The sequence below is a fragment of the Schistocerca serialis genome, chromosome 4 (genome assembly GCF_023864345.2).
Source record: "Schistocerca serialis cubense isolate TAMUIC-IGC-003099 chromosome 4, iqSchSeri2.2, whole genome shotgun sequence".
Taxonomy (NCBI): Eukaryota; Metazoa; Arthropoda; class Insecta; order Orthoptera; family Acrididae; genus Schistocerca; species Schistocerca serialis.
The window spans coordinates 668,245,971-668,259,859 of NC_064641.1; positions in this window are offsets into that span (position 1 = coordinate 668,245,971).

Below are 13,889 nucleotides of genomic sequence, written 5' to 3' on the forward strand. Positions count from 1 at the left end.
GAAATCAAATGCACACACTTATTGATACAATGTTGGTCAAAAGCTAAAAATTTCTCACAGTCCATAAAGACAGTCCACATTGTTCATCACAGTAAAAATGCAGAGTTTTTCTCAAAGTCTGAGCAGTAAAAGAAAATGCACACAGAAGTAGTGGATTTCCATGCAGTCTTGAAGAAGTAGTGTTGTCCTTCCAACGGAAAAACAGTGCTGACTCTTGACATGCAGACAGGTAATGCTCCACAACAGAGCAAACCCACAGCAGAGTCATTCGACGTTTTGAAGAATATTGTTAGGTAGGTCATCACAGAACAGACCCACTGTAGTCCTGGTAGAGATTACGGTATTGGTGGGCCACCAGAGGTGCAGACCCACTGCAGGCCTTGTAGAAATAATGGTACTGGTGAGTCAGCAAAGGTGTAGACCCACTGTAGTCCTTGTAGAAATGGCCAGCAGCCACCTGTTGCGACTGTGCATGTGCACAATCACCATCGAAGAGTCTTGCAGAGAATATAGCAAGTCCATAAACCACCACTTGTGCACTGACAACGTTTTTGGAATTGTCCTTAGAACCAGCAATGCCGTTATCCAGTCCCTTGCAGAATTATTAACACACGTGCAAACACTATCAGTCCCTACTTCTCACATATTGTCCATATACTATGACCAACAGAAACGTGTGCAGTGAAATGTAACTTACAAGTTAATAATAAGATGAACTGGTGTCAATTACAATTTTATAACATGAGAATACAATTACAAAGGTACAAAATACATCATTAAAGAACATAATAGTACAGATAACATTTGTAGTAATATGGGCTTTACAAAAGAATCGAAATAAACATATACATCAGTGTTACAGGAATTATGAGATAAGTAGATACATAAAATATCAGAATAACATTCGAAACATCAACTTCACACATGAGCATTAACACAAAACAGAGTAAATAATGTCTAAACATCTTTCCAACGTAAATAACACATTATTAATGCCAATTGTATTTGAGGATAACAGTATTCCTCATCATAGTGAATGTAACTTAGTATTAGAAGAGAAAAAAGTTCTATGAAACAGTACGATTGTCTCTGTGATAGTCACTACCGCGGAGAGGTGATCTTTCCCTGTAATTATTACTACTCTGCCAACGGTTGTAATACGGGTGGTGTCTGTTTCGGTCACGATTTGTGTTGTGAGAATAGCCTTGTCGCGTCCGGTTATTATTTCTTTCATCGCGGAATTGCGACTGATGTGATCTGTAATTGTTGTGCTCCTGCGTTCCGCGATTGTCAGTGTCACTTTCCAGTTCTTGTAACAGTCCCTGAAAAGCTTCAATGTCGTCTGCCAAAATAATATGTCGTAAATGTTCAGGTAATTTGATTAAGCAAATGCGGATGAGTTCTGAGGGGCTGTATGGGTTTGACAGGTACTGATTCTTGTGCAACATGTCTTCAAAATATTTCACAAGACTGGAGAATTCAGATTGTTCGAAATGTTTCATCATTATGATACCATGTTTTACTCGATCTTGTGTGGCTTGAGACCAATATGCTGAGAGGAAGGCATGGTAAAATTCTCCTTCACTGTGGCAATCGTGAATGACCGATCGCATTCTTACAGCTGGTTCATTCTCTAAGTAGCCACACATAAATTCTAATCTGTGCTCCAATGACCAGTTGGGAGGAAAACAATGAGAGAATTGATGGAGCCATGCTTGTGGATGAATGTCGTTGCCAGAATTTTTAAATGTTTTGAATTTACGTGTAGTAATGAACAGCTTATAGTCAAAATCATCATGTCGGCGAGTCGCATATCGGTCATTGTTAGGTCGTGTCGGCCGTTCCATCTCAAAATTCGGTGCACATTGCCAATTTCTTTCATAACTTCCGAAATGCCCTGTGTTATTATTTTGCGGCTTTTCCGTATTTCTAAGTCCCTCTTCCCGTGTTGGAGCGCGAGTGTCCTCTGAAATACGTAATTCTTGTATTACCTGTGTCAGCTGATCTTGTACTTCCCGGATTTCTCTTTGGTGTTGTGTATTAATTTGATTCTGATTTTGTTTGAATTTCCTAATTTGTTCGTACTCTTCTGTGTCATTAAAGACTACCGGTCTTGCGTCAATCAGATTATCATCTACCTTCGTAGATAAATTAGTGAACTGATCCAAAAGTTCGGCTACTTTCTCCGATAGTGTACTTATTTCCTCAGTGTGTTTTTCTGAACCAAGTTTCAGAGTATATACTGTGTCCTTAAAGTTTTCCTGAGTTTTTGCAAGTTGCGTAACCGAATCGGTAGATGCAACTGAGTCAAATTTAGCTTGCAAGGTCTCATGATTTTCATGAACAATAATTTGCAGTTCTTTTATGGCTGCTTCGTGATTCTGTAATGCATTTTCATGCCGCGAAAAAATAGGTTGAAAATGCTCACAAATTTGAGTTTTTACGTCATTACAGACTTTTTGACATTTCTATTCAATGTGATGTAACTCAGTAGTTAAATCTTCACGCGTTTGTTCAAGAGTTTGTTCCTATGAGTCTAACTTTTGGAGCTGTTGCTGTGTTTGTCTCTGATTTTGTTCCATTGTGTCTAACTGTTGCTGTGTTTGTCTCTGGTGTTGTTCCATTGTGTCTAACTTTTTAAGATTTTGTTCCACTGTGTCTAACTTTTTAAGATTTTGTTCCACTGTGTCTAACTTTTTAAGATTTTGTCCCATTTGTCTCTGATTTTGTTCCATTTGTTGCATTAATTGCAATAATAATGTATTAGTGTCTGGAATCTGTTTCTCTACGCTTTTCGGCAGTGCATTTGCACCGGCAACATTCACATTTTGACAAGCAGAAAATGTGTCTTGACTTATTTGAGAAAACGGTGATGACCCAAAACCTGACTCTACAGTATTTGCGATATTGTGTTCTGTCATTCCCGATTCCAGAGGCGAGCTGTTGCCGACCAATCGATCGATAACGCTTCCCTGTTCACTACCTGTTTCACTGTCTACACCATTGTTTGCCGCCCGCTCCATTTCCCTATGCGCAATTACCAAATTACTACTTTGAACATTAGTTAATTCATTACTCTGCGGCGCTAACACACTGCCTTCGTCTTCACTGTCATTTCTCAGTTTACTTTGGAGCCTAGTATTACGTTTTTCACACGCCATAATTGTCACAATATTTCACACGGTAACACAGAAAAGCACAATTTGAAGAGCAAAATAAAATAACATAGCAATGGAAATAATGTCTACTTAATTGCCAGCGCAGCTGCGAAATACTTGGTGCAAATCTACATGCATGCCACAACTGTTTTACTGTACAACAATGAAAAACTACAACTACAAAGGAAATTCTCTCTATGATTACGCACTACCAATAAACAATAGCTACACCAATTACACAAACTACAAGAAAAATCAGAAGATTCCAGTGAGGTATCCTAGGCTAAGGGTCGACATATGAAACGTCCCCTTTGAACAATTTATATATGACTGTGCTTAAACTGACACACAATATTTTGTTAGCGCAACGCAATCTGACTTTCAAAATTCCCTACAAAAGAATGGCCCTGACTAACATTAAACTATACCTTTCACAAATCACTTACCTCACAAAAATCTTCGCTGCTCAAGCTACTGCAATACAGCGAGCGCCACTACTGCCAGCTAAATAAAAGATTCAAACTATGGAAGGCACTAACTACTGATAGGGATAGTTAGCAAATGAAAGATATTAATAGAGAACAAACAATGTATTTACCTTGATATCATCATATACAAATATAGCAGTTCATGACAAATTTCAAAACTCCGCCATCTCTCTCCCCACATCCACCACTGCTGGCGGCTCACCTCCAACTGCGCAACGCTACGCGCTGTTCACATCCAGCTGCCGCTGCCCAACACTACAATGGCAGACAACAATGCAAACTAGCCACAGACTGCACACAGCACAGCCAGTGATTTTCATACAGAGGTGGCGTTACCAATAAAAAAACCTAAACAGCCTACTTACAAAGGTCGTAAACAAAATGCAAAATAAACGCTTTATACAAACAGTACTCGCTGCTGCTGGTGGTCTCGCTCTGGCTGTCACAAGACAACTGCTGATTCAAGTGACTAGTGGCTAACGGCCGCGAAACAAACAAAAGACGGTTTTAGGGCGCTTTCTGTTCTAAACGATCAAGAAAACACTAAGAAATCTAACACGAAAACTACGTAAAGTTTTATCAAGAACTGTTAGTTACTATGCAGAGCAGATAAACACAAATAGAATCCCTTCCTTAGTGGAAGGTCGTAAACAAAATGCAAAATAAACGCTTTATACAAACAGTACTCGCTGCTGCTGGTGCTCTCGCTCTGGCTGTCACAAGACAACTGCTGTCATAACGGGTACGTTCCTCTCGCGTCTCTCATTGGTTTTTGCGGTTATTTCACGCAATGTTGCTTATCTGTTCGCACTAACAACTCTACGCAAACGCCGATATTCGCGACCGTTAAGTGAGGTCTCCCGGCCACTGCGTTGTCGTTGGTGTTATCGGAACACTCTTGACTCTGTGGATCTAGGAATATTCAATTCCCTAACGCTTTCCGAAATGAAATCTCCCATGCGTCTAGCTCCAACTACCATTCCGTGTTCAATGTCTGTTAATCCCCGTCGTGCGGCCACAATCACGTCGGAAACATTCTTACATCAATCACCTGAGTACAAATGACAGTTCCGCCAATGTACTGTCCTTTGATAACCTTATGTGGGTGATACTACCGCCATCTGTATATGTGTGTATCCCCTGACTTCTGTCATCTCAGTGTTTCAGCAGCATCATATCTTCTATGAAATACTAAACTCCTGCCGAGCAGGCCATGAAGGCCAAACGGTACCGACCGGCCGCCGTGTCATTCTCAGCCCATAGGCGTCACTGGATGCGGATATGGAGGGGCATGAGGTCAGCACACCGTTCTCCCGGCTGTATGTCAGTTCCCGAGACCGGAGTCGCTACTTCTCAATCAAGTAGCTCCTCACTTTGCCTCACAAGAGCTGAGTGCACCCCGCTTGCCAACAGCGCTCGGCAGACCTGATGGTCACCCATCCAAGTGCTAGCCCACTGTGGCAGCGCTTAACTTCGGTGATCTAACCGGTGTTACCTCTGCGGCAAGGCTGTTGGCTCATATCCTCTGTAGGGATCGTGGAAATAAACTAACAGCGAGAGGGCGTGTACATGACAACGTAACGCAGTAGTAGTTGTCTAGGTTTTGTTAAGTGGTGACCGACAGAGTTGTTTATACAGTAGTTATGAAAGCTATTTTTGATGAGTGCAACTGATTGCTAAATGTACTCACATTGCATATTTAAAATAGCAAATGTTTTGAACAGTTATTTACCTTGACCTTGATTATTATATTCTGTTATTGTTCTTATCGACCTGTTCTATAGTTTCAAAACTGTGCAGTCGCTATGTTGCCGCTCACTCAACATGCAAGTGGAATACGACAGAACACCGCTAACAATGGACATACACTGTACTGTAGCTTGTAGAGTATGTGTGTTGATATAGGAAACTGTACCTTAGAAAAGGGCTTTGGAATCATTTATCTTTATACAAATTATTAGTCGCTGGCAAAGTGTAAAGACATACAATATAACTTCTGTGACGACCCTTTGATGGGGCTGCCTGCTCTCAGGAGCTAAGGCAGCGGCGAGGCACCACTGAGCTGAATGGATGTCAGAGTGTGACAGGTAGATTTTTAAAGATCTCAACAAAAGTGCGTGGGTGCCACTGACGATGTTGCCGAACTGGGGGTCTTGGAGGAATTCTTTGCTGCTTTATGCACGTCTCATGTCAGTGTGGGACCCCTCCACGACCATGCTACATGAGGGAGCGAGACAGGAGGGCTGAAAAAGCATAAACATTATTTTCTGCGTTGGATCACGGTACCCATTGCTTCTACACTGTATATCAGAGCAAAACTGTAAGGGGCCAGATCAGGTTCAAAATCGTTGCAGCCTTACGATATCCTCAGAGTAGGGCTTAATCGTCCGGCGAACAGATGGTATCAGCTATGTCCAAGTTTGTCAAGAACGTCGTCTTAATAACTGCGTGATTTCAAAGGTGGAAGTCTCGGTCCTGACCTCCACCGCAGAGTCATCAAGAGAAGGCGTGAAATGTACAGAAGAAGGAGTGCCACCATCTTCCCATAGTGTGACAGGTCCACAGTCACACTGGGCAGAATTGTGGTGAAAATTATTCACATCAATAACCCACCATGCAGTTCACATGAATCCAGCTCTGGTATGTTTTTCACATGTGCCGGTACCTTGCCTTCTGAAGCGTTGCCAAGCCCGAGGGTGACGTCACAGGGCTCCATGCTTTCACATCATTACATAGGAGACTTGTAAGTGCATCGCAGTGGGAGTCAATTACAGGGTTTCGAAATGTGATACGTTTTCTTTACGGAGGGTATGACTTTGGAAATTGGATTTTAAAGAGTTACACAAAAAGAAACTTGGAGCGATCGAAGGTCGCTCATAGGTCTCACTAACAAATATCAGAAAAGGAAGATATCACAGGTATCGGGATGTTGTATGAACGGTATAGGTTCTAAAATGGAAATGGGCAGAACATATCGCACGAAAAAGTGACCGAAGATGGACAAAGGCAGTACTAGAGTAGAGCTCCAGAGAAAGAGGAAGACCACGAGGCAGACGATGCGACTGTTAGGATCGAGAACTGGAATTTGCTGCTTTCAGCTGGCTGAGAATGGTAAGAGACAGGAATGGGAAAAGTGATTGAAACTGTACTTGTTAGCTCAAGATTAAAGAGGCTATACCGTGTAAATGCTGAAGTGGCTGAGCAATATACAGAGTGGCACACATAAAACCGACCCGAACCGGAATGCGAACGCACGTGAGTAGCATTACTAGCCACTGACTTCAGAATGAAACCTTGTCCTTTGATGTTACGGTTAGCTACACATCTAATTATGCTCACATTTCACCCATGACCTACTTCACCGAGAAGTGTAATACAGTCGCAACGGGTTACATGTTATAATTTACTGAACACATTTACTTGCTAAAGCAGGTGTTCCATTTATCGCACTAGCCATTCGATGGAATGCTGCATCCATCTCTGCAGTACGTTACGAATTCTTTCAAACACCTACGGACCTTCTCGTCTGTACTGACATGACTGTACAGTTTGCTGCTCCGTTTCTTCAAAAGGAAAAATGAGAGGGTTGCGCACTTTACTTGTGGGGACATCAGGCAGGTGATCCTGAAGGACTTTGTGGACCTATCAATCTAGCTGAATCTGCCGACACCCAATCACACTTCTTTCACATTCCCCGACCATGCGCCACGGGTAAATATTGGGCACTGTTAGATCGAAAAACTTACATATCAAATACTTTTTACTGACTAGGGTAATATTTCATACTGAAGTCAATGGCGTTTTACAATCAGAAATTTGCAATTACCTCGCAAACCGCTCGTTTATGAACCTACTATCACAAACTTTTTTGATTTTATTATCGAATACTTTCATCCGTACTAGTTTTTGCTATTAATACTCCTTTGTGTAAGTACAGGGATTGGGTAAGGACATGGAAACACCAAAAATACAAACGATTACCATGCCTAATACCATGTAGGAAAACCGTTGGCATTCAAAACAGAATCTTATGCCTTTCATTCCACACAATAGTGGAGAGTTCAGGTAACGATGACTGAGATGGGTAGCGATGACACACCCTTCTCAACTAGGTAGACAACAAAGGTTCAGTAATATTGAGATTTGGTGACTGTGGTGGGCAGGGAGATGCTGAATGTCATCGTCGTGCTCACAAAACCGTACTGGATATTGTGAGCTGTGTGCACAGGGTGTAAGTAGGCTGTTTATGTTTTCTCTATGTAAGTAGGCTGTTTATGTTTTCTTATTGGCAACGTTACGTAGCGCTCAATATGAAAATCACTGGCTGTGCTGTGTGCAGTCTGTCGCTAGTTTGCATTGTTGTCTGCCATTGTAGTGTTGGGCAGCGGCAGCTGGCTGTGAACAGCGCGTAGCGTTGCGCAGTTGGAGGTGAGCCGCCAGCAGTGGTGGATGTGGGGAGAGAGATGGCGGAGTTTTGTAATTTTTCATGAACTGATATATTTATATATGATGATATCAAGGTAAATACATTGTTTGTTCTCTATTAATATCTTTCATTTGCTAACTATCCCTATCAGTAGTTAGTGCCTTCAGTAGTTTGAATCCTTTATTTAGCTGGCAGTAGTGGCGCTCGCTGTATTGCAGTAGCTTGAGCAGCGAAGATTTTTGTGAGGTAAGTGATTTGTGAAAGGTATAGTTTAATGTTTGTCAGGGCCATTCTTTAGTAGGAAATTTTGAAAGTCAGATTGCGTTGCGCTAAAAATATTGTGTGTCAGGTTAAGCACAGTCCTGTATAATTGTTCAAAGGGGACGTTTCATATGTCGACCCTTAGCCTAGGATACCTCACAGGAATCTTCTGATTTTTGTCTTGTAGTTTGTGTAATTAGTGTAGCTATTGATTATTGCTAGCGCGTAATTATAGAGAGAATTTCCTTTGTAGTTGTAGTTTTTCATTGTTGTACAGTAAAACAGTTGTGGCATGCATGTAGATTTGCACCAAATATTTCGCAGCTGCAATTAACTAGATATTATTTTCAGTGCTATTTTAATGTGTTCTCTTATTTTTGATTTTCAAATTGTGTTTTTCTGTGTCGTGTGAAATACTGTGACAATAATGGCGTGTGAAAAACGTAATACTAGGCTCCAAAGTAAACTGAGAAATGGCAGTGAAGACGAAGGCAGTGTGTTAGCGCCGCAGAGTAATGAATTAACTGATGTTCAAAGTAGTAATTTGGTAATCGTGCATAGGGAAATGGAGCGGGCGGCAAACAATGGCACGGACAGTGAAACAATTAGTGAAGAGGGAAGCATTATCGATCGATCGGTCGGCAACAGCTCGCCTCAGGAATCCGAAATGACAGGACACAATTTCGCAAATACTGTAGATTCAGGTTTTGGGTCATCACCGTTTTCTCAAATAAGTCAAGACACATTTTCTGCTTGTCAAAATGTGAATGTTGTCGGTGCAAATGCACTGCCGAAAAGCGTAGAGAAACAGATTCCAGACACTAAAACATTATTATTGCAATTAATGCAACAAATGGAACAAAATCAGAGACAAACACAGCAAAAGCTTGAAAAGTTAGACACAATGGAACAAAATCAGAGACAAACACAGCAAAAGCTTCAAAAGTTAGACACAATGGAACAAAATCAGAGACAAACACAGCAACAGCTTCAAAAGTTAGACTCATTGGAACAAACTCTTGAACAAACGCGTGAAGATTTAACTACTGAGTTACATAACATTGAATCGAAATGTCAAAAAGTCTGTAATGACGTAAAAACACAAATTTGTGAGCATTTCCAACCTATTTTTTCGCGTCATGAAAATGCATTACAGAATCACGAAGCAGCTATAAAAGAACTGCAAACTATTGTTCATGAAAATCACAACACCTTGCAAGCTAAAATTGACGCAGTTGCATCTACCGATTCGGTTACGCAACTTGCAAAAAGTCAAGAAAACTTAAAAGACACAGTAGACACGATTGCAACACAAATGGACACTCTGAAACTTGGTTCAGAAAAACATACAGAGGAAATGATTTCACTATCGGATAAAGTAGCCGAACTTTCAGATCAGTTCACTAACTTATCTACAAAGGTAGATGATGATATGAATGACACAACACCTGTAGCCTTCACTGACACAGAAGAGTATGAACAAATTAGAAAATTCAAACAAAATCAAAATCAAATCAATACACAGTACAAGAGAGAAATCCGGGAAGTGCAAGATCAGTTGGCACAAGTAGTACAAGAATTACGTATTTCAGAGGACACTCGCGCCCCAATACGGGAAGAGGGACATACAAATACGGAACAGACACAAAATAACACAGGGCATTTCGGAAGTAATGAAAGAAATTGGGAATGTGCACCGAATTTTGAGAGGGAACGGCCGACACGACCTAACAATGACCGATATGCGACTTGCCGACATGATGATTTTGACTATAAGCTGTTCATTACTACACGTAAATTCAAAACATTTAAGAATTCTGGCAACGACATTCATCCACAAGCATGGCTCCATCAATTCTCTCATTGTTTTCCTCCCAACTGGTCGTTGGAACACAGATTAGAATTTATGTGTGGCTACTTAGAGAATGAACCAGCTGTAAGAATGCGATCGGTAATTCACGATTGCCACAGTGAAGGAGAGTTTTACCATGCCTTCCTCTCAGCATATTGGTCTCAAGCCACACAAGACCGTGTAAAACATAGCATCATAATGATGAAACGTTTCGAACAATCTGAATTTTCCAGTCTTATGAAATATTTTGAAGACATGTTGCATAAGAATCAGTATCTTTCAAACCCATACAGCCCCTCAGAACTCATCCGCATTTGCTTAATCAAACTGCCTGAACATTTACGACATATTATTTTGGCAGGACGTTGCAAAGACGACATTGAAGCATTTCAGGGACTCTTACAAGAATTAGAAATTGACACTGACAATCGCGGAACGCGAAACCAGGAACACAGCAATTACAGGTCACATCCGTCGCAATTCCGCGATGAAAGAAGTAATAACTTTACACGACAAGGCTATTCTCACAACACAAATCGTGACCAAAACAGACACCACCCGTACGACAACCGTTGGCAGAGTAGTAATAACTACAGGGAAAGATCACCTCTCCGTGGTAGTGACTATCACAGAGACAATAAGAGAAACAGACAATATGGGAACCAAAATAAATACCACCAAGGGAGACAGAATAACTTTAGACGCAACGGACCAGCGCGCAGTTGCGATTCAGGGAGAAATTCTCTACCATGTGACCGACAGGAAAGAAACTATGGAATCTACCGACATGACGACAGACGATATGATCGTAACGACAGACCTGAACTGCATCAGAACTGGAGGGATTCAAACAGAGCAGGGCCCTCTCGTCACGGTGAATTTGTAGAAGTTAGGTCTCCAAATCCCAATAACGACGCGCGCCAACAAAGAGACAATAGGCAATGACTCATACCGCAGGCAGCCACAAAACGCACGTATGAAACTAACGACGCAGCTGCCGTAGCTAGTAATTACGTAAAAATGGAAGACATTAGGGACATTTTACTCCAAGAACACGACGTAAAACATAACAACATTGCATATCCTGTGATTCACATTACAGTAAATGACGTAAAATTTACGGCAGTACTTGACTCTGGCAGTCCCATCTCAGTAATCAGTGAAACAGCCTTTAGCAAATGCAACAAATCGAACGATTGCCCCACACTTCCGTTACGTAAGATTAAATTACAAGGTGCAATCTTTGGAAAAAGTGTAGATGTACGCCAACAAACCAATTTAGAATTCTTTTGTCAAAGCCACAGCTTCACTATGAACTTTCTCATTGTTCCATTATTGTCGACGGAAATTATATTGGGAGTAGACTTTTTGAATGAATACAAAGCAATCTTAAACTTTCACGATGCTGAAATAAGTTTAGAGAAAGAAGGTAAGTCAATAGCTTTGAAATTTGAAGATTGGCTCTCAAACCATGACGAGGAAATTAATCGGCTTTACCTTCTGTTAGACAACAGTTCGGACTTTTCTACGGAACTTGACACTAACAATCACTCTGCAAGTACTGACAGGGATGATATCGACGGCGCATTTGACACTAATAAGTTAATTCAGAATAAAATTCAAACAATTGAGAATTGTAATGACAATGATAGGCAAGACCTTTTTGAGATTTTACAAGCACATTCCACAGTTTTTACTCACAAAACAGGAACAATCAAGGGATTTCAATACCAATTTCGTGTTCGTGAGCATACTAAATTTTGTGTTAGACCATATGTAATTCCAGCACATTATAGGGACCGTGTTAGAACAGAAATACAATCTATGCTTAATGAGGGCATTATTGAGCCTGCAGTAAGCTCATACAACAATCCATTACATGTTGTTGAGAAGAAAAATGGATCGATCAGGCTTGTCTTAGATTCGAGACAAATCAATACGATCATTATTCCTGAAACAGACAGGCCGCAAACGTTAGAAGAACTTCTTCAAAATTTTAATGGTGTAAAAGTGTTGTCTTCCATTGATCTCAGATCCAGCTTTTATCAGATCGAACTTCATCCAGAATGTAGAAAATACACAGCTTTCCTTTGTTTCGGCGTTTGTTATCAGTTTCGGAAACTTCCCTTTGGTTTGAACATTTCTTCGGCAGCATTCATTCGCGGGCTAAATTCCATATTACCTGAGTTCTTAAAACGTCACATCACCTTATATGTGGACGATATTCTGATAGCAGAAGCCTCATGGGAACAACACAATCGCATCCTCAACAGCGTGTTACATATTTTTGCAGAATCTGGAATTACAGTTAACTTGGAAAAGTCTGAATTCGGTAGGACAAAGGTGAAGTTTTTGGGACATATTATTTCTTCTGAAGGCATTCAGCCGGATCCTGAAAAGTTAGAAGCAATCAGAGCCATTCCAGTTCCATCCACAAAAAGAAAAGTCCGCAGTTTTCTAGGTCTCGTAAATTTTTACCGTCGTTTTCTGAATATGCAAATTCTAGCTACACCAAAACTTTGTTCTCTCACTGGAAAAAATACTATTTGGAACTGGGACGAACAAGCACAGTTGGAATTCAATTCTTTGAAAGAAGCGTTACTTCACGCGCCAATCTTAGCTCATCCAGATCTGTCACAAGATTTCTGCCTTAGCACGGATTCTTCTAAAGTCGGTCTTGGTGCCCATTTATTTCAAGAAGCCATAGAAAATGACACTACCATTCAGAAAACCATTGCTTTTGCTAGCCGAGTGCTAACAAAATCTGAAAAAAAATTATTCCGTTACTGAATTAGAAGCTTTAGCTATCGTTTGGGCATTTAACAAATTCCGTTTCTTTCTTTCTGGTAAGCACGTAAAAGTATACAGTGATCATCGTGCATTACAATTTCTTATGTCTTCAAAATTAAATCATGACAGGTTAAAACGTTGGGCATTGTTTCTGCAAGAATTCCGCTTCACAATAGTCTACATTCCCGGCAAGGAGAACATTGTTGCGGACGCACTGTCACGCGCACCGGCTGGGCTTGAGAAAAGTACCACAGAAGGCAACCTCGAGAAAAATTTCAGTATTCTTTACATTCAGAAAGTCGCCTTTGAAAACTTCATCACCACATCTTTAAAGGACATTGCTCATGAGCAAGATAAAGATCCGATTTGGAAAGACATCAAGAGCAAATGGCATGAAAAGACACACACACAGATTCGGCATTATTATCTGGTTAGAAAAAACATACTGTTCAAACGCTGCACTGTTGATGACAAGCTATGGGTACTTTGCATTCCTGACGATTTTGTTAATAAGCTCATTTGGTACATTCATTTCAGCTACGCACATTTTGGTCCACGAAAATGTTATCATATTCTTCGAACGACTTGTTATTTTAACAATATGGAAAAAAGAATTCGAAGAGTCTTGTCTATTTGTAAACTTTGTCAAAAGGCGAAACCATCTACTGTCTCACATCGTGCTCCGTTGTTTCCTATCATTCCTTCTAAATTAAAAGAATTTGCTGCTGTTGATCTCTTGGGACCGCTTGTCAGAACATCCAATGGATTTTCGTACGTTCTAGTCGCTGTTGAACTTACTTCAAAATTTGTTTCTTTCACTCCGTTACGTAAAGCCACTGGACGGTCTGTATCCAACGCCTTTGTTAAAAATTTCTTACGTGAAGTTGGACACGTTAGTAAAGTCATTTCAGATA